The 21,428-nt window shown below is 37.6% G+C and overlaps 1 long non-coding RNA gene across 1 annotated transcript in view; it reads left to right on the forward strand.

The window, feature by feature from the left end:
* The first annotated feature begins 485 nt into the window (after window positions 1-485).
* The window catches only part of LOC140248253 (uncharacterized), a 49,801-nt gene continuing 28,858 nt past the window's right edge, over window positions 486-21,428 (forward strand). Inside the window, exons 1-2 of the long non-coding RNA XR_011902815.1 lie at window positions 486-550; window positions 2,769-2,843. This is a non-coding gene — a long non-coding RNA (uncharacterized lncRNA). The remainder of the gene's footprint in view (window positions 551-2,768; window positions 2,844-21,428) is intronic.

The following is a 21,428-nucleotide window of genomic DNA, read 5'->3' on the forward strand; positions in this document are numbered from 1 at the left end:
ACTTTGTAATGTTCACCTACTGCCTTCCAGTGGGTCTTGATTAGGTAATTACCTCAGTTATAGCATATTTAACATGTTTTAACCCATGGCTTACTCACAAGTTATTTTATCTGGTTGCTTGCTCTTTAATTTCTTGAGACCAAACACTGTTATCCCAACTCCTTGTCAAATTAACTTAGTCCTCCATTGATGAGAGAAATTAAATCAAGGTCACTTAAAAGGACTGTGCAGGAATATTCAGCATCTACGGAAATGTTTTTGGTAAGTATTCATAAGAGTCAGTCATGTTAACTTGCTTGGAACTGAAAGCATGTGAATGATGATAAAAGAGCTGCAGTCCAGTTAGAAAGGATGAGTTGCTGAATGTACCAGTATCCTGCAGAGCCAATTTAATCATTCTGTGATTTAATCGTGCTGAGATTGCGTCATATCTCTGAGGTGCATTTGGCTTGTTGTAATGTTGAGAGAATCTTTCATTTGGGATGCACACACCACTCATCAATCCCTGTTGCTAATTGTAGTTAGAAAGAAGACAATAAGTATTTAACTGGTGAGTAGCTGCTCACTCTACTTTGACTGCAAGGCTTGTCTGGGTTAATGGGAATATTTTCATTGTCTGCTACATAAGATAGGATTGGATTCTCAAGTTTTTATGAATGCCATCTGCAACCTAATGCTTTAAAGCTTTTTTTTTACTACCTGTTAGAAGTTTTTATACTGTGGTGAGATGGGAGGGAGGGTATTCTATTGAACACAGTTATGCTGATAAATTTTCTTGACAGATTTGTAGATTTACACAGAGGACTACTAAAATTCTCTGGTCTGGCCGTATTGAGATGACAGAATTTCACTCAGTCATCTTTGTAGGAAGTGTGTTACTTTTCATTCTGCAGTAGTTTATGGCTTAGGGGTATATTTTAAAGATATGTCTATATACACATGAATATATATGTATATGCAGCTTAAACTTAATTTATGATGAGAATTTAGTCAAATAGTCAAATAGAAGATGTAAACCCCCTTGAAATTTTCAATCTCTACAGGGTAAATCTACCTAGAAAAATTAATGTAATTAGAATAACATATTGCAGATACATTGATAATATTCCAAAGTTCTGAAACAGAATTGACATGTTGTCTTCTTTATGGCTTGCTTAAAAACCCCTCCTTTTTGCTTTCATTCTCCTGTGTTGTGCTTACAGCTCCTATCTGATAAGGAATTAATCAAGTTTTGTCTTCCTGAGTCTTTCCTTAAACTTGTAGTGGACAAAATGAAAGGAAAACAAGGACTGCCTGGAAGTTCTAGGTGATTTCATTTTATAAATCCTTTCAGGAGATTCTGTGTTTACTAAGTGAACTACATGGGGTTAATTTACTAAAGTGTTCAGAAGGAATTAGCCAGATGAGAAAAGAAGCCTTACCCAGAGCTGCTACTCTTTGCCAGGAACAAAAAGTAAAACAAATCAGTGGCAGGATGAGTGGATCCGGTTAAATAATAATGTCTCTGCAGCAGGAAGTCTGTCTGTCAACTGAAAGGTGAGACAGCGACATAATGACAGTGCCCTGTGGATCAACTCTGAGGGTAAAAAACCACCACCAACAACATAGCCCAGGACTTTAGCTGAAAGAAAATATACGATGACAGTATTCACAACAGCATTTTTTAGTTTCTAAGCTCAGGTACCTGAAAACAAATTTCTTCTGGAGGTGATTCACATGCAGATTCCTTGTTGCTGATAGAATACCCCAGGGCAAATGAGAGCAGTGCTTGGCCATTGCTGTTTGCACAGTGAAACTGAGTGCTACTTTCTCAGAGCAGTACCTGTGTAAAGCTGAACAGCAGTGATATTGGAGTACTCTTTGAGTAGTTTTGGCATTTCCTTTTATTTATTTTTTTGGGGTCCTGCAAGAGTCTTCAGCTTTTGCATGGAAATGAACTGTGCGAGGGTAAATGTCATGCCCAGGTTGTGACCTGAAGACTGGGGGGGGTATGTAGCTGGCTTTGTGTCAGCAATGGCAGAAATAAGGCTTGACAGAGTATGTATAAAATTATGAAAACACTTGCAAAAGCTTTTGTGTCTCTGATGCTCTGTTATTTGTATTTCCATTCCAGAGGAGTGGAATGCTCCTAGGGCTTGTGCCAATTCCATCAAATTTGGGAGTGTTTGTAAATGATCATTGTCTCTGAGAGGCTCCGGTTATATAATGCTATTAAGTATGGATTTTACAGCTGACAGAAATTTGAAAACTTCAGTCTCCATTTCTAAGACTCAGTCAGTGTGTTATTTATCAAAATCACCATTTCAAAATATATATGAAATCTTCACACACTGCTATCAAGAGATCCCAAATTGGCTTTTTTTTTGTGTGTATGTGTGCTTAAAGCATCTACGGGAAGCAAATGTGTTCAACTGTTTTGAAATGATCAATTCTGTTCTTATTTCCATTTGGTAATTGCAGTGAAAGATTTACCTGCTGTACAGTGGAAATGCCTTTGTTTCTGGACATGGCTGCTTAGCAACAGGCCAGATATGTACTGTCAAACAAATAAAACAAAAGCTTCATCTGCTGCTTCAAGGCCCAACTTCATTGTTACTTCATTGCTCAACTGGGTCATCTATATAAGCTGAACTCAGCTCTCCACTACGTCACAATTTAACTGTAAGAATCCATTTGCTCCTCAAGTTATCTAGCAAGGTTATAACTGTGTGGGAGTGTTCTAATGTCACCTATATTACTCATTTTCAATTATTTTTTTCTCATCATAGGGGGAAATGGAAAACCTGCTGTATGAAATGTCCAGTTTTCAAAAGTAGCCTTCTTGGTTACTCTGGGACAATGAGGTATATATGTATATTTTTTACTAAGTTCCTGCTACACCTACAGCTGAGACTTTCCCTTCTGTTACCTCACTTGATTTGCTCAAAACAAGAATCAGAATAGATTTCTTGGAACCAATCTGAAAAAAAAAAAGAAAGAAAGAAAGAAAAAAAGAACAGAAAGCCCAAGTCCCAGAAGGAGCAGTCAGGCAGAAATGCTCCTGTCAAAGGGAAATTACCGTAGAGGCAAGTAGATAATCAATAGTAATCAAGCTGGTGACTAAAATACAGCAGTTTCCCTCAAGACTTGTGTTGTATTCATCTGCAGTGGGTCAGAGGCCAAGGCAGACAGATTGCAACTGAGGTAAGCTTTTCAGAAAGGCCCAGGAATGTGACAAATTTGTAGTTTATTAATTGCTGGAGCTTGTCACTAAGGCTGTGGTTCCTTACTGCAGTTTGCAGTCCAAACAAATGCAAGCAGGGGGGTTGCTCCCCTCTGTTTCACTGTGTCTGCATTCCTGTTATTGTCAGTTCAGGAAGCACAAATGACATCTGTCAGTTGTATATCCACATACAAGTTATATGGGGGCTAGATATGGGGGAGGCTGTGAAAAGGATTCTGAAAAGAACTGAAGTATAAAATAAACTGAAGCATAGGGAATAATTTCAAAAATGTTTCTGAAACCCATTGCCAAAGGTAGGCATCTTATATCCTTAACTCCCATGCACTGTGCATATCATTGTACAACAGACATGCAAATATTTACATGTAAGCCAAAAATGAATTTTGGTTTTTCCAGGTGGGCACTAGAAGCAATTGCTCCTGGCATGGTGAAATAAATAGTCAAGGAGACTGTGGCATCAAAATAGAGAAATATTCCAGAACTGCTTCTTGTAGTTGCAAGCTTCAGCACTGGAGTGGGAAGTAGCAAGCAAGGTCTGAAGAATAAAATGCTTTAAATGACTTATAGATTTTGAAGTAGTCAGTACCCATATGAAGTCCGTAGTGTATGGTCTGGAATATTAATTTTACAGGCTAATCCATCTGGCCATCTGCTCATCTGAAATTCAAACAGGGCTGTGTATTACACGTTAATGCCCTATAGCAACCGATAGCTGTAAATGATCAGCAGAATATGTCATTCTGTCTTGCTCGTCCATCAGTGAATGAGTGTGACATGCCACTTAATACATCAGCTACTGATTATTCCTGATGGGTGGGTGATAAAGCAAATGACTGAGCCAGTAGTGATGTTTGGCATGCGTCTTGTGGATCCATTTTTTTTTTTTTTTTTTTTTTTTGTTGTTGTTCTCTCCTATGGTCCAATTATTATGGGTTGTGCCAAAGGCTAGAGGAAAGATTGTGTTTAGATCTTCAGATTGGAAGTAACGTGACAAATAATTTCCTCTGAGAATTACTTTCCTGTGGAAACAATTGGTCTTGACTAAGTAGTCAAGACCAATATTTCAAGCTCATGACTAGCCTCTGGAAACCATGAATGTATGCAGGTTTTTTCAGACCTAGTAAAAATTTGATTTGACATGGTTCCAACAACCAAACTGATGTTTTCTGTGCGGAATTAAGAAATGGAGTATTTTAATTTGCACCTTACTTTATTAAACATTCATTAAATAGCCAATATTTTGATTTAATATATTTAAATCACTATTTGCCTATTTTTAAAAATTAACTCCATTTTATCTGGTCCAATAGTTGCCTTTCCTTCTAACATTGAACCATAAATTCTAATTACCTTCATTAATGAATGATGCCTTTGGGAAGTATGTGATTTGAGTACTTGCTGATGTCTTTGTCATGGCAATGGCAAACTTGGAATGTTTTAAGTTTGGAGGATATTATTATTATATTAATTTATCTATGTTCTTATGGTATTTGATATGTAATAAGCATGAAATGTTCCACTCTAAGCAATAGTTATTAATTCTTTATGTTCTGGCTGTGTAACACAGCAAGAGGATTTACAGAAATAAAATGCAAGGTGGAATTTTTGCTCCTATGCTTTCCATTACAATTGTGATCTCCATTTTTTTTTTTTTTTTAACCAACTCTGAGAAAGATTTTTTCTTAAAAGGTTAAACTGATTTTCTTCTCTTTTGTTGAGTGAAGTTGCTTAAAGTCTGTTTTCTTCTTTCCTATTCTGCAGAATGCATACAGTGAAAAATAGTTCACTGAATTGTAGAAAAATCGTTGAATCTGGACATGTTTTTAAGGAGGAAAGATTTAGGTTGAATATCAGAGAGAAGTTCTTTACCAAGAGAGTAGTGAGGTGCTGGAATAGGCTGAACAGGCTGCCCAGAGAGGCTGTGGATGCCACATCCCTGGCCAGATTGGATGATACCCTGGGCAGCCTGGTCTAGTATTAGATATAGAGGTTGGTGGCCCTGCCCGTGGCAAGGGGGTTGGAGCTTGATGATCCTTGAGGTCCCTTCCAACCCAAGCCATTCTATTATTCTGTTTTTCCCAGAATCTAAAAATGATTTTACTCTTGGAACCGTTGTTTATATTTTTCCCAGTGTGTGTGAAGAATGGTGGAACAATCTGAATTGCAATGTTTAGAACAAACTTTAAAGACCTTGGAAAACTATGAAGTATGCAATTATTTGCTTAAACTCTTAGTCTTCGTTATGAATTTACTTTTTAATTGTAGTAAAAAAAAAAAAAAAAGAAGTTATAGTGCTCTAGGAAACATATTTCTGTAAGCTTTGAATCCACAGCAATTTAGATAGCATGTTTTAGCTTAGATTATGATTATGAATTGTTGCGTTACAAAAAGTCTATGTAAAACTACTTTGAACCAAAAAAGGTAAACACCTTTATGTAGGTGAATAACAATTATGAGAAATCAAAGGGAGATTCAGATGAATTCTTGTAGGGAAGAAGGTAAACTGCGTGTAAACCATCACATGAAGTAGATGTTGCTTTTCTTGTCTTTGCTGTTAGTAATAGTGAAATAAAAAGAAAAAAAATAATGACATTTTTATTGGGTGTGAAGAAGGGGATAGAAAGAAATTTGTTCTCTAAGAGTTTTGTTCAGCATTGTTTGAGTGCCACAGACCTCAATAACAAAGAACGCTTTCAGTTTGCCTTACTGTTGAGGCTGACTGAGAGCAGAGACTGGGACTTAAGTATAAGGCTATGTAGAGCTTTGGGAGAGAATTAAATAATTTATAGTTTTGTTTCCTTTTCATTGGAAGACAGCTGAATGTGGAAAAGACACAGGCAAAAATACTGTGCATCTCCTAAACAGGCAGATCTTCACTGTTTCCTATTCCATCATGACCTGAAAGGAAGAAGAAAATTACGTTAGCATCTTGGTATTGGTTTTAAATGTAAGTGCAAATTTCAATCTCAAGAAGTAAATATAATAATTAGATGAAATAATAATGTGGGATTTTAAAACTCCCTGACAATCTTTAGCCTTTTCTGAATCTGTTTTTGTAAATGAATGACTTGATGTCTCAGTCTGTGTATTAGTAAGACATTTGCTAATCTGTTCAACCGATTTTACTGAAGACACACTTTCTTTTCGAAATTTACCTGATCTGGCTTCTCTTTCTCCGACTTTTATTTCTTGAGGCTTTTCTACATTTTAACATACCCAGAATTAATTTCAAATTAAATATAAGATACTTTCTGGAGTTGAAGTCTCATTTGGTCTGAAAAGAAAATTAACATGTTATTTGGAATGCACTGATAGTGTGTGTCATCATGACTGTGTTCGAAGGAAAAACAGAAGAACTCTGCTTGCTACTAACTTATTTTCTATTTTTCTGTTGTTGCTCTGTTTAATGCCTGTTCTGACAACTTAAAATATCGAACAAAGGAAGTAAATATGTACTATGGAAGCCATAGATCATAAAATATTCATATGTTTAGAAAAAATACACATTTAAGTTTCTTTTGGTCTCTTCAGGATGACTTTTGTTTCACAGTTTCAGTTTCAATAAAAGACAGCATGCACTAAACAGATAAAATTTCCATTTATGTTTGGGAGTATGGAGCCAAGTTTTGCTATTGGCTCTATTACTGTGTGTTGTAACTGCCTTGGAGTTTCTATGGTATCATCTTCCTTCACCCCCAGATATGAAACTAACTTCATCTCTAGGTGCCTTCTGCAGATGTTCATATATTACTCTGTGATGTCATTCAAAGCTGTACTAGAGCAATTTGAGTAAGCCTTAATTTTGTGGCTAGGGCACTTTCTTTAAAAACAGGAAATGAACATGTTTTGTCTCAAGAGAACATATTAGCCATGTCTCCCGAGATCTGATTATATGGTTTAGTTACTCCACTGTTATTTAAAGCAAGGACACCAGCAGTTTTTTCATCGCTATTAAAAGTATGCAAAATTCCTGCTTACAGGAGAGACATAGATAACCTACCTCACTGCCCATGTGATGGGAGGAGGACCTTCCACTGAGGATTGGTGGCCATTTGTCTGGGATTTTAGTACAGTGGTGTGGGGAGTTATGAAACACTGATACGTGACTGAAGTTGTCTTTGTCCCTGAACTCTCCCTTGCCAAAACCAGCAGTAGCAGTGACACAAACTAGCAGCTTTTTATTTATCCCTTGTACAGGTTCTAGGATCATGGAGGCTGTCCTCTTTTTGGGATACATACTAGCCGCATGGCACAGAACATCAGTGAGTTTGGCTGCCAAAGGCTGTATTTTTATCAGAATCATTTACCTTTTAATTCTGTTTGTGCTGGATATGTGTGTTCAGATACTGTAGTAGGGAAATAAAAGACTGAAAAAAATGCAGTGTTTTGTCAAAGTGCAATTGTACAGGCATTCCCTCCACCAAGAAGAAGGGTGCAAAAGCACTGTAGAAAGTGAGATGTCAAAAATAAACCTCACTGTATTCCAGGTCTTCAGCAAAGCAGTGTAGTCTAATATTGAGACCTGAAGATTTACACCAGAGGAGCTTGCACTGCTGAACCATCATCACCTGTTCTACAAAAGCATTTACAGTGTAAAATGTAATGATCCTAGAACTGCAGGTTTTAGGACAACTAATAAAAAAAACCTGATAAAATGTCTAAGCTGCAAATGAAAAAGAACCATCAAGCTAAACTAAACTGGGGGAGAAGTGAGGAGGAAGGAAGGAGGAGGTCAGTAACATGGAAGCTCCTATTCAGACAGGCAAGCTGCATTTGTAAGTGATGAGGTGGTATGAATGTGACAGGAGAAATCCAGACAATAAGTTTGACTGATATCTTTCTTCCTCTGCTGCTTCACTGCACATTAGGAAAGAAAGTATTTTTTAGACTTGAAATTGCACTTTTAGCCACACAGAAATATCCCTCAGCAGAAAGGAATGAATGAAGATTACTTAAAAAATAATAAATTTGATGAGACTGTTCTTTCTGTCCAAAGTTGCTATTTCTAAGTTAATTTCATCACTTTGTTGGGATGGTTCAACATGTTTTCCAAGTGTTATGTCTGTTTATACAGTTTACAGAATCTAGTCTGAGAACAGAACTTGTACTGTCTGATGAGGTTTTCCAGTCACGTGGTTGGAAAAATGACTTCCAAATATTAAGTCCACAAGAGAATTATTATAAAGAATAGTTCATGTGCATCCTCTTGTATTTGTTTTGCTTATAAGCAGTGAATACTAAATGACTGAATGATTTGCACAAATTGTCTTATTTGCAAACAGCCTAAGTGTGGAAATAGAGACAGTTCTTTCTGACTAGTCTTGAACTAGATCTAAGGGTAAGAAACAGATGCCCCCTATTTCTATCTATATTTGAATGCTTTTTTTTTTTTTTTTTTTGTTTTGTTTTGTTTTGTTTTGTTTTCCAAGTATATTTTGCTATTGTTCACAAGCAGACAGGAAATCCTGAGTGAACAGTGATGACTGTTTCCACTGTCTTATGTCTTATAAAAGATGTTTTCATTATATGAAACAAGTGTAAAATGCTACCACATGGATGCGTCTGCAAGTGATAATTTGAGAGAGATAGGAACAGAGAATGTATGCCAGCAGAGTTGTGATTATGGTAGCAATGTTAGCTCTTAGATAAATTTTACTATTAAAACCGTGACACGCTACCTAAATTGCTCAGTTACTTGTGAGCGTTCTACTTTAGTTTACACAGTAGTTGTAGTGAGGTAACTAAATATCAAGACTATCTTCACTAAATCAAATGTCAATCCTTGATTCTTCCTGGAGAACTGGAACAAGAAAGTCTACAACAGGATGTACAGAAGTTTCTTGTGTGAGAGCTGGGCATGAGAGTTGGAATCTGGCAGTGATCACAAACCCACATGTAAAAAGATGTTCACGTTTGTAGTTGCCATGCTGGTTTTACTGTGTTTGAGAGGTGTCTCCAACAAGGTATACATTGTGCGTGTACGTGAAGAGAGTAAATTTCACTTTGAGTGAATAAGCCTCTGGGCTTATTTTTTCCCAACACTTTTGTGTAATCAGCAGAGCGTGCCACCTCCTTTAGCTAATATTTGTAGTAACTTTATATGTTAAAACAAGTCTGTGTAGTAGCAGTTGGTAGCTTAACCATGTGGCTTCAAAATTAGCCTTTGACCTTTCTTAGCCTAATCAGGAAATTGACTTTAAGAGTTATTCCTTAACATGGGATATGTGGTTAAAGTTAAACATCACTAATAGGAAGTCTAGTAACAGGAAATGTGTGAATGCTAATCCATACAAACATAAACAAACCTTTGGCTTACATATAATTTTATTGGAATTTTCCTCTTGACTCACTTTCCTTCAGTAAGTCTGAAAAATTACAATGGCTTGTTAAAGTCTTTGAAGGGCCTCGACTTTTTTTCTTTTTTTTCTTTTTTTTTTGTGGCTACAGATTTATTGGATTTCTACTTAGGAAACCTTTGAAATGGGGGGTAAGATTTTGTCAAGAATTAATGATCAATTGTTCAACTCACCTTCATTACAGTTCTAATTAATAAACCTATTCACCAGAAATGTCTACATCCTAGGGCTCAAAATGAGAATATTCAGGCACAGCATTAAAGATTGCTTTATTTACTGACTCCAAATCGGATAATTTTGAGAAAAAGATTTAATAGAAATGCCTACTTCTGTAAGATTGTTTTGAAGCCTCTCCAGAAACAAGTTAATCAGAAAAAGCCAGTAATGAATACTATTCCAGTTCAGAAAACTATCCATGAGAATTTGAAAGATTTTTGTTGTTTTCATTGGATCCTTTTCACATCTTGATAGGAAGGTAAGCTAGTGTGACCTGATGCTACATATTAATCAGCCAATCACTATAGGTATAAATTCAGACTTCAGGTTGGAAAGCCTTTGAATTTTACTCCAGATTTCATACTAAATCCACATAAACTTCACATTACTATTGAGCTCCATTAAGCTCAATAGGTTATTGTGTATGTCCATTGACACAGATCAGCTTCCGGGATTAGGGCCAAGGTAATTTTAGTGGGAAGAGCTTCCTTAAAGTCAGGAGAAAAATCCTAGGGGAGCAGAACAGCCTGGTCTGAAAAGATTGTTTCTCAAAACAGAAAAGAACAAGGTAACTGTAAAACACTATCTTATAGTTTGTGCAGTTCCTCTCTTAACCTCTCTAGAATGAACAAATATTCACCAAAGAAACAGGCAAAGTATTTACTATGCATGTTAAAGCAAGGAGCCTGTAAAGCATCAGAATAATTTCATAATGATATGTGTTCTCTTCATGTGTATTTACAACACTGTCTAACCCACAAAACATACAACTTACGGCATTTCTTTAGATAAATTTGTTCCTAAGGGAACATTGTCAACAAAGTTCTTAAGATGTGCAAATTATGTTAGCTTCAATAAAAATGTTATTGGATGTAAAATGAGTATGAGATGACTATCTAAAATTTATTTACTGATTAAGAACTGTGAAGTAAGTTGTATGAATATCCATACAGCCTTGTTAAATAAATTTGGGATTAATTCTGTTTACCTTGACATGGAGTTTCCTACAGACCTCATAGAACTTTCCCCTTAGGGCACAGTAAAGTTCCACTCCTCTTTGAGTATTAAGTCTTCTTTCTATTTTCAGAGCCTTATTTGCAGACTTCAGTGTTGTAGTCATTCACACTACTGTCGTCCAAAAGCTCTTTGCCTACAATATCCAGGCAAACATGAAAAATTGGTTTATATCACAGCCTTGTTAAACACATGTTTTGTGAAGTGGCGTTGATGATGACTGAGGAATACGTGGCTGACAGGAACACTTTCACTTGAATTTAGTCATGTCTTTAAAAAAAAAGGTTACTATGTAAGGTAAAGGTGTGAGTATTTATACAGGCGAATGTTAGGGTCTGGATATTTCATTGGTCTCTTGGAATTCTTCCTGAAGTCAATAAATTTAAGAATACTGTTTCATTTTAAGGTAATGGAATTTAATGAGGGAAAAAAAAAAAAAACAAAAAACTGTAAAGAAGAGGTGGAGTGAGCCTCAGAATAGTATTAAGCTTTTTTTTTTTTTTTTTTTTTTTTTTTTTTTTTTTTTTTTTTTTTTTCCCTACCTAAAATAAAGATTTTCTTTTCAATGTTACCAATGTTACTGTTTGGCAAGGATCTTCACCCTTTCCTTTGAACAATGATCTTTTATGGTGAATTTCAATCATGCAGTAAATTTAGTGTTTTTGAATACTTGAACCTTGTGATGCTGATCTTTTTCCACAGGAACAAACTCCTCACTTTTTCAATGAGTCTACTATTTTTTTCCTCTTCAAGTATTGTTTCTTGTTTTCTTTCAAAAACTGCTGGATCACTGGGGAAAGAAGTCTGTTCTTGTGAGACTTGTTTTGATAGAAAAGAAATCACTGTTAACCAGGTAGTGCAAATCATAATCCTTCTGTACTTCAGTGCCTTAAGGCTGGCATTCTAATGAGATTGTAATTTACCTAGTTAAAAGGTTATCTGTGAAATGAAGCAACTTTGTGTTGGAGTATACACAGAACTGAGTGGATGTACCTAGTGAGAGTGGGTACTGCATACTTCTCCCAGGAAAGTGAGGTCTGGTAATTTACCCTGAAGACCAGATCTGAGGCCTTGAAGCATGAGGCAACCATCCCAGGTTTTATACTTCAGGCTTGCGTTTATCTTCTGATACACTGGAGGATTGTGTTGCCATCCACTGAGACCTGAACAGGCTGGAGAAGTGGATTGACAAAAGTCCCATAAAATTGAGCAGAAAGAAGTGCCAAGTCCTGCATCTGGGAAGGAACAACTCCACATACCAATATAAATTGGGTACTAATCAACTGGAATGCAGCTTTGCAGAAGAGATCTCTGGATCCTGGTTTAACCAAGTTGAATGTGAGCCAGCAGTGTGTCCTTGTGGCAAGGAAGGCTGTTGGTAGCCCAGACTGCATTAGGTGAAGTGCTGCAAGCAAGTCAAAGGAGGTGACCTTTCCCCTTGGCACTGATGAGGTCAGTCTGGAGACCAGTTCTGGGATCGCCAGTGCAGGAGACACTGGTGCACACTGAAGAGAGTCCAGCAATGAGTCAAGGAGATGATAGAGGGGCTGGCACACTTCTCCAATGAGGACAAACTAAGAGAGCTGAGACTATTTTAGCCTGGAGAACAGGAAGTTTGGGGAGGATCTTATCAATGTATATTACTACCTGAAGGGAGAGTGTAAAGAAGATGGAGTCGGGCTTTTTTTCACTGTTGCCCAGAGACAGGACTAGAGGCAAAAAGTGAAACACAGGAGGGTGCTTCTGAAAATGACAAAATATTTTTCAGGTGTGACAGAGCACTGGCACAGGCTGCCCACAGATGTTGTGAAATTTCTTTCCTTGCAGCTATTCAGAGGACATCAGGACATGGTTCTTGCAACTGGCTGTAGATGGCTCCCCCTGAGGAGGAGGGTTGGACCAGAGGTCCTTTCCAACCCAGCCTAAACTTTTCTGTGCTTCTGAATGTGGCTTTTTTCATATGAAGTGGATTCAGCCTGTTCAATTGTTGGTTATGTGACTAGAGAATGACATTGTAGGAGCCACTTAATGATCATGTAAAATAGAACAGTGGCCCAAGACTTGAATGGAAACGGAGTCATCAAGTAGAAGAATATGCACTGTGTGGCTGCTTGATTGCTAGTTCTAGTTTGGCTCTACTTTTCGTAAGAAAGGTTGTTGTTACTTCTCATCTGTGAGGTGGAATGAGTTAGTGGACTTATTTCACCCTTAATGGACAAATATTCTTCTACTGTAAATTTACATTTAGCCTCAGATGACATCCATTCTGGTGTTCTAGACTGAGATCTACTATTGGAAAATCTAGAATTACGTTTACCTGTCTTCCATCTTCAAACACACTTGGAAGAAGCAGGCCCGTTTCTTATGTTTTATTTTGTATATGGGATGTTGTCATCTAGAGTCATCAGTCTGGACCAGTACCTTCATAGACAAAAGCAATACATAATCTTGTTTCATTGTTCACTCCTTCAGAAGATTTTTATACATCATAAATAACAAAACTGAAGCCTTGCCTTCTACAAAAGCAAACCAACATTTTTCAATTTTTGTTGTTAAACTCTGCAGCTAAATAAGCAATGGGTTCTAAATGAGTTTTTTTATACTATATGTCCTACATTCAGAACTGGTGGTTTGGTCTTCTTTTTCAACTGCATGCACACCTGCTTCCTCATCTATAAGGGCTGTTTCTCATTCACAGTTCTCATGATTATATTCATTCAGAGTTAATGGCAGGTAAGTTCCATTAATTTCAAACTCTTATTATGACCACACAGGCTACACAATGCATATTTTAAAGTAGTTTGAGTAAATATTTATACAAAGAATGTGAATGGTAACTGCAAATTTACACATGCTACAAGAACAGCAGCAGCACGCTGTGCTGTCTTTTATAAGGCTAACAAGCTTTATAAAGGGATATTTCTGTCACAGAATTATGGTGATAGCCAGCAGTAAATCTGTGTAAAAACTTTTTTTAGCTAAACCAGTGCAACTCAGAGAAGTGTCTGTTGGTTTAGGTACTCTAATGATTTCAGAACTGCTCAGATCTTGTTCCAGTGTCAACAAAAAGATGGAAGATGACCTTCTATGCAAACACAAAACAACAACAAAATGATGAAGGAGGGGAAACCAACCAACTAAACCCCATCTGCAGTGTCTGATGGCAAAATATGTTCAGTATGATCCTACAACCCAAATCAATTTGGAGCTCCTTAACTATTCTCACATAGTGGGAGAAACCTATTAAAATCTATGACTATTTCAGGAACTCCTTAACGAATGGTGTCTATGCCTTAGTGAACCTTCCATTTTATCAATTGCCCTCTCATGGTTGAGGGTCTGCAGCACATCCTTGGCAGCTCTTCCTATAAAGTACTTCAAAATCAAAATATTTTCAAGTCAGAAACTGGGAGTGGAAGCTGAAAGTCCCTGCTGATTTTCATTCTGCATCACCCTTAGGAATTTCTGCTTTTATTAAGAATGGCCAGTAACTTCAATTTTGAAACATGCTGTTTAGTCAACCCAAAATATTTTGCTACAGTTCCCTTCCTTGGAAAGCCACCTTGACTTAACTCAAAATGTCTGTGTTTAGAATGTAAGTTTTTTTTTTTTTTTTTTTTTTTTTTTTTTTTTTTTTTTTTTTTGTGGTTTAATTCATTTCCTTCTCTTCTTGATAGAGCAAAGGCATCTCTGTGTTGAGCCGTCACATCCAAAAGAGGCTGACAGCATCTGAAGGCAGAGCGGTATGCTTTGATGAGAAAATGCAAATCCCAAACAAAACATTTGCAGAACTACTAATCTCTATATCAGTAAAATTGAACAATTATATATATTTTTTATAGAATGACTCAAAGGTAAGGGTGATTCCTTGTAAGAAATCCAGCAAATAACTTCACATACACACATCCCATTTATTTCAGTACCAGAGGCTAATTTTTACCTGATTGAGATTAATGTCAGAACTCCCCCTGTGTTTTGAGCAACCAAGGTTTGATATTTTTTGGTCTAAGCATTGCCTTATTAGTAGTTTGAGAGCTTGTATGAAGCTACCAGAGGCAAAATAAGTACTGACTGTTAAGACAAAGGTTAGAATCGGGTGAGGTTGACTTCTTTTTTTCTGAGGTTTTCTTACTTGGTTCTTTACAAAATTAACGTATGATTTTCTTCAAACTACTCTGGCAAATATAGTCAAAAGGGGTTTCTAAATTTGGAATAGGGTGTGGCATTTTGAATCAGGTTTAGAAATTTTGGGTAACAAGCTATCATTAGTTTTCATGGTAATGAATTCTGCACTTTGAAATGAGAGGTCTGGCTGTTCGTAGCTGGTGATGCAAAAGCAAAGGGAGTGAAACTCACAGACAATTTGGAAAGTATTGTGATTATTTTTAATTTTAGTCTTTGACTGTATTATAATAATTGTAGCTAATTCATTAATTGCTGTTTGCAGTGCTGTTATATGAAGAAAAATGTGTATCTACCAGTCTGTTTGCATGATTTGTGTTTTGATATATTTCCCTTATTTAGTTCAACTTTTACCATACCACCTACAGGGAAAAATAATTTAATTTAGCAGAAGCTGTTTTCATTCTGAGCAAACCTTGATTTAAAGCTATGGGGGTTGTAATTACATTTAATTATAATGAGTTTGGGTTTTGAAAAAACCTCAGTAGTCTAGTTTGGGTTATAAATTCCCACATCAGTTCATGGTGGGCCTAAAGACTGGCAGTTCACTGCATTATGTTTCATATTTTTTTTTCCACCAGGAGAACTTGGCTAGGAAAGTGAACTTAATCCAAGGTTTAGAATTTTCCACTTTTCTATGTTTAATAGAAGCTGGGACTTTGGAGTAAATTCCTATGTGCATGCCTGCAGGTAAGCTGTTGCTTGTACCTGGACTTACATATTGGCGTAGACCCACCCAATAACGTAGTTCACTGGGAAGAAACATTATCTCCCCCTGGACATTTTTCCTTTCTGACCATCATTAGCCAAAGGGAAAACTTTCTCAAAGGCTTTGCAGCCAGGAAAAGCAAAAAGTGTTTATTAAAAAGCTCAAGAAAAGAAATACGTGGGGCATGGAGCTGTGCTAAGTTCAAACATTACCAGAAAAGGATGTTTAACCTGAGAAGCTTTGGTTGTAGTGTTAGAGTGTAGAAAGGAAAGTGACTTTGAAAGGTTGTTACTTTGGATGAGAGGTAGGAGGGGTATTCCTTAATTTTTGCTTTTGGCAAAGAACTTTTCCATCAATTACCATGCCAGTCATAAGGAACTCTTTCTGTAGGACAAGCGGTACCATATAATTATCCCCAAAGTGGATGTATTTGAAAGTAAAGCAAAATGCTAAGAAAATTAACAAATTTAAGGAGTACACATTTTGTAAGGAAAAGAAAAAAGTTTGTAAGAGTCTCTGAATATGCCAAAAGGATTATTCTGATTTCTGTTTTCGCAGTCTTTCTGTTATGCTGATTCATTACTTTTGACTTTGAATAATCTCTTTACGTCTTCCCTTGAATTCTAGCCCAATTTTCTTTAACATAAATCTGTTATCTTACACTATCTCAAAGAAAATAAGCAAAAGTTGTTCTATCTTTTTTTCTAGCTTCTTCCTCTATCTAACTTTAATTTCAGAATTTAGCTCAAAACTCTCTAATAATTGACTATGAGTTTGATTTCTGGATCAAAAAACTTTTAAGGCATGTTCTACAGTTTCCTAAGCTTATTGCTGTTGCCTTGACAATATATTATGTAAGGAATTAAGCTATTTCTTGATATCATCATTGATAACTCCATTAAGTTAGACTTATTAAACTCAGTGTGGCTAGTCACCATTTAAACAGTCCCTGGGGCTGTCAGTGTTCCTTTAATTTTAATCCAGCATTGCTATTAAGTTACTGGAGCATTTTTAGTCAGCTGTTCCTTCAGCAGATCTTACACAATAGATGGATCTTTCTTAGCATTGCTGCAATCAATCTGCTTACATTTCCTGTAGATTTGTAACAAAAATATGTAGCTGATTTCCCTTCTGATTCTTCTCAAAAGTCTGCTGTCATATATTGGTCGGACTTTAGTAACTTCTGTTTAGATATATTTGATTTTGTGATTTGTTTATCAGAAAGCGCTGCTTCTGTCTCTCTAAGATTCTGCTGAAGCTCTGTGGAGTTTCCCATCCACACTTTGATTTTAAGGTACTTCACGACAGGAACAGCTTGTTCTCCAGGCATTTGGGGATTTCTCCATTTAACTCCCCAAGGTATGGTTCTAATCATTTTATTCTCTGAATCTTTCCCCAGAGGTGCTCTTCTGTGTTTCTTATTGACTCCACAGTATGGATCCATTTTGCTTTCCTGTCAAGCATTGAGCTGTTCTAGTAGTGCCTCATTCAGTTCTCTGGTTCTTCCTATTAATCTTTTTTTCAGTCTGCAGAAGGGGAAGAGGTATATCAGTTATTTGTATTGATACCTGTAAATCTTACTCCTCTCCTGTTTTAATTTGGAAACTCAAGCAAGAAAAGCATTTTGTACGGGGATGAAATTAAAAGCTTACCCATAGTTTGAAGCTTTCTAAGAAGAACAGATTTTTTTAAATTCCTCCAGTGATGGAAGTGTTCATTTTATGGTAAGTGCTAATATACTTCAAAGGTAGAGGGAACAGGTGAAAGTCAAACCAGTGCTTCTGCTAAAAATTGAAAGCCAGCCTATCAGTGCTCTTTACTTTCAGAGTAAAACTGACAAGTTTCCTGAAATATCTAGTTCAAACATGTTGTTTACCAGCAGCTAACAGGCGTTTGTTTCCAAAGCTGGTGGAAGCAGTTTTCATTCTTCCTGCCTCAGTGACTGATTTGTTTCTTTCTACTATTTTATTTATTTATTTATTTATTTTTATTATTTTCTTTCAGGAAACTTAATTGCACTTTTTTTTTTTTTTTTTTTTTTTTTTTTTTTCATAAATAAACACATCAAATGTTACGGCATTAGCATAGTCATAAGAATGTCAAGTATTTGCTGCATTTGCAATATGTCACAGTTTACTAAAGAATGTATTTTCTCTTTCAATTAACATGAGTCTCTGGAGCGTGACTTTGAATGGGCAGCTCTTAAAATGGTGGCAATTGGTTCCTACAGATCTTATCCCTTAGGGATAAGAATAGATTGTCCCCAAAGCAGGATAATATTGGTCCTCAAAAGCAGTAAATCCTAAAGGAATACCCGATATATATGGCCACTTAAGAAGGGGAAATATTACTGACCCTGTGGTTGCATTCTGTGCAAGCTCATGCTGTGTCTGGCTGACCCTATTGATCTCCCACAAGAACCTAGGTTACAGATTTCTTTGCCTGTCATAATATGTCATATTATAATTTGTTCCACGGGTAGTATTATTTATTCTTTAATACAGATGATTGAGTGATGTTATATTGTTAAAATGTCTAGATAAGATTTGTGATTGCGATCTTCATTAAACTTATGAGTGCAATGGTAAGAGAGACTGCTGCCTTAAAAGGTTCCTTGGCACTGTTTTTTCTATGCATGGGAGGACATCTGGTATGGCCACTGAAAAAGAAAGCAAGTGTGCTGTGTGCTGGGTAGCTTCATCCCTACTGCCTTTGAACTGCTTGCTACAGGTTTTGCTGTTGCATTGCAGCACAGCTGTATGTTTCTGTCCTTGTTTGGATGGGCAGGAAATTCTCATTTGCACTTGTGGGGAATACAGTGGGCTATAAATAAGGCATATGGCAAAAAGTGCCAAGAGACAGGTAACCTCTTCTATTGGGGTATATTTACAGAAGGTGAGAGCCCCTCCAATGTATGCTGAGCAGTCATTACGGATCACCTCTCCTTTTGGTCTTCCTAATGTGTCTTAGTCCTCATCTGTTAAGAGACAGAAATCACAGCTCTTGGCTGGATTTACCGTTCTGTTTTATGGGACAGGCAAAACAGTTCCAGCTGATGATGATATGGCATATGGATGCCCACAGGACATGGGTTGTATCAGATGGCTTACTTTGTGTGGTGGTAAGTGCTGCTGATTGTCCTGGTTAGGAGCTGAAAATGGAAAGCTGGATCTGCATCCGAGGACCACTCTTCTGACCCACTCTGTCCATACAGACACTTTTGGGATGACTTTTCCTTGTACAGATAACTGCTTGAGTATGTCTGGTGCTTCCTGACAGAGGCTACCTGCAGTTGCATGTGCCTCCCCATGAGCTGAAGGGAGATGATGATGACTTGGGACTGAGAGCCGAAGTGAATGCAGAGAGTTGTGCACACACCCACTCATTGCAGTGGATGGGAAGGACAGATTGGCTCATTCATCCTCCTTCCCCTCTCTTTACATTCTCCTCTGGCCTATGAAATTTGATGACTTATGTAATTTTCAAACACGTCCGCCCTTTCCTCGTCTGGCAGGTATCAGTTTGTATTCCCTGAAGAGATGATAGGATTATGTCAGAGATATCAAAGGAGATGGCTTTGGCCGCAGTCAGCAGTGATAATAAAAAGTTGCAAGTCAGATTTTGTAATCTGTCTGTTGCACATCCAGGCCCTAAGGATGGATTCAAATATACATATGAACATTTCAGAAAATATTCCACATGACAGTGCCATAGGAATAATCTCTTTCAAAATCCCAAGCACTGAAGTGTTTGCAGTTGCCTAATATGTACTTTTCTGATCATTAAATTCTGCTCTGTGCTCTGAAACAACAGAGCTGTTTTCAGCAAGTAGAAGCAGGTCCTGCCCTAACCTCCGGGATGCGAGGAGCTAGGAGTAGGGCAGTGTGCCTCTATGTAGCAGTGAGGCCAAATGAAATAAGCAGAAGTCAAGTACCAAAAGCTGACACACACAATTATTTGTATGCAAGTGGGATGAAAAAAAACAAAAACAACCCAACAAAAACAAAAAAGTCCACTTGTACATATGAAAATGATGGTAGGTTCTACCAACATCTTTCTTTAAAATGAAGACAGTTACCGGATAATGTGTGCTTTCCATTCAGTTGTTCACATTCTACTATGTCAGCATCTCTCCTACTCGTGGTAAAGACAACTTCAGATCTGACACTGAGAAATCAGAGAGAGGAGCAATATATTTTAGCTGTGTTATCCAGTCTGTGTGCACTGTGAGGGATCTGTGGCTGTCCCAGGCTGCCACAGCCTGATCAGGAGATTCCCAACTGTAAGAAACCACTGGATTTTATTCCTTATTCATCTCACCCTGCCTATGCTCAGAAAGCATAAATACTTTTGCATTATGGCCTCATGTGAAGTCAGTCACTTTTGCATGTCAAGTATCAGAAGGAAATGTATAAGCAAAATGGGAAGTGTGGTAAGATGTCAGGGAAAGGAAAACAAAGAAGTGACATGCAGAACACTGCATCTCTTTGGGGGTGACTTCACTGAGACACAGGTTGAAGGGACAGACTCCCTTACTATTGCTCCTCAGAATTGAAAGATTAAACGTTGCTTTGCTGGAGGCCAGTTCTCTTTGTCTGCATCCATATACAGATAATTTGTTCCAGTGCACAGGGACATATACTACAATGTTGAAGTCAATGGGAATTTTGCTGCTGAACACAGGAAGAAACATTGCACTTCTATCTCTGGTAATTGATGTCACCAAGAGTTTGGAGCAGTTCTGCTCTTTTCTTACAGAAATCTCATTTTGTGTTTTACTCTTCATGTGTAATGCCTCCACTGTGAATGGTATTTTGCCATGCTGCTGCCCAGGTTACTGTCCCTCATGAATTCAGGGAGTAAGCCATGCACTGGAAAAGCATATGATACCAGAACCCACGGGCAAAGAAGTCATTAAGACAGCAGAGTAGAGGAGGACACATGAAAAAAACAATTTAACAAAGTAGATGCCTGTGAACAAGAAATAGGATGTGGGAAGGGGCTTTAAGTGAACTCACAGCCTGGAACAGCCACGGCTGGACTGGATCCTAGAGGTGTTGCTCTCTCAGCTGCTCCTTCCTCTCTGGCACCTTTCCAGTGCAGATGGTGCAGCTGAGGCTGCATGGCCTCAGGCAGAGTGCTGCAGCAGCATGCTGTTAGCTGGTCTAGAAACGCATTTTTTCTCATTCCTTTTCTTTTTTTTTTTTCTTTTCTTTTCATTTTTTCTTTTTTTTCTCCTTGGCTGTTCAGTATCAGCTGTGCTCCAGCTCTGGACTTACTGTTCTCCATGGGTTGAACACAGAGAGGATTCAGACTCTAACGCCAACAGAGCGTGCTTTTTCTTGTCTCTGGATGTCAGTCTGACAGCAGGTTGGTGTTATCAGTGTCCTGGGAGCAGTAAACATTACCCGCCTGCTGTTTTTCCTGTTTTTTGCCCCTCCCCAAAATGAACTAAGCAGACAGCCTGAACAGAGAAATGGCATAACAACTGTCTTAAAGCAGTCAGGATTTCTTGTGTTAGGTAACATGCTGGAGCCTGTGCAAACCTGGACCCTGTTGATTATGTGGAGTAGTCCAGGTTATGCACAGCTGCAGTCTTCTGGCACTGTCAGCACTTTCTTTTTTCCAATATCTGAACCCAAGCAAGCTGACGCTATGGTTTTGTGAGGCCAGTGTTCTCCCAGTAGTATTTCTGTGCACCAAAAGTTGGTGTGATCATGAGGATTAG

This window comes from Excalfactoria chinensis, chromosome 2 (assembly GCF_039878825.1).
Source record: "Excalfactoria chinensis isolate bCotChi1 chromosome 2, bCotChi1.hap2, whole genome shotgun sequence".
NCBI lineage: Eukaryota > Metazoa > Chordata > Aves > Galliformes > Phasianidae > Excalfactoria > Excalfactoria chinensis.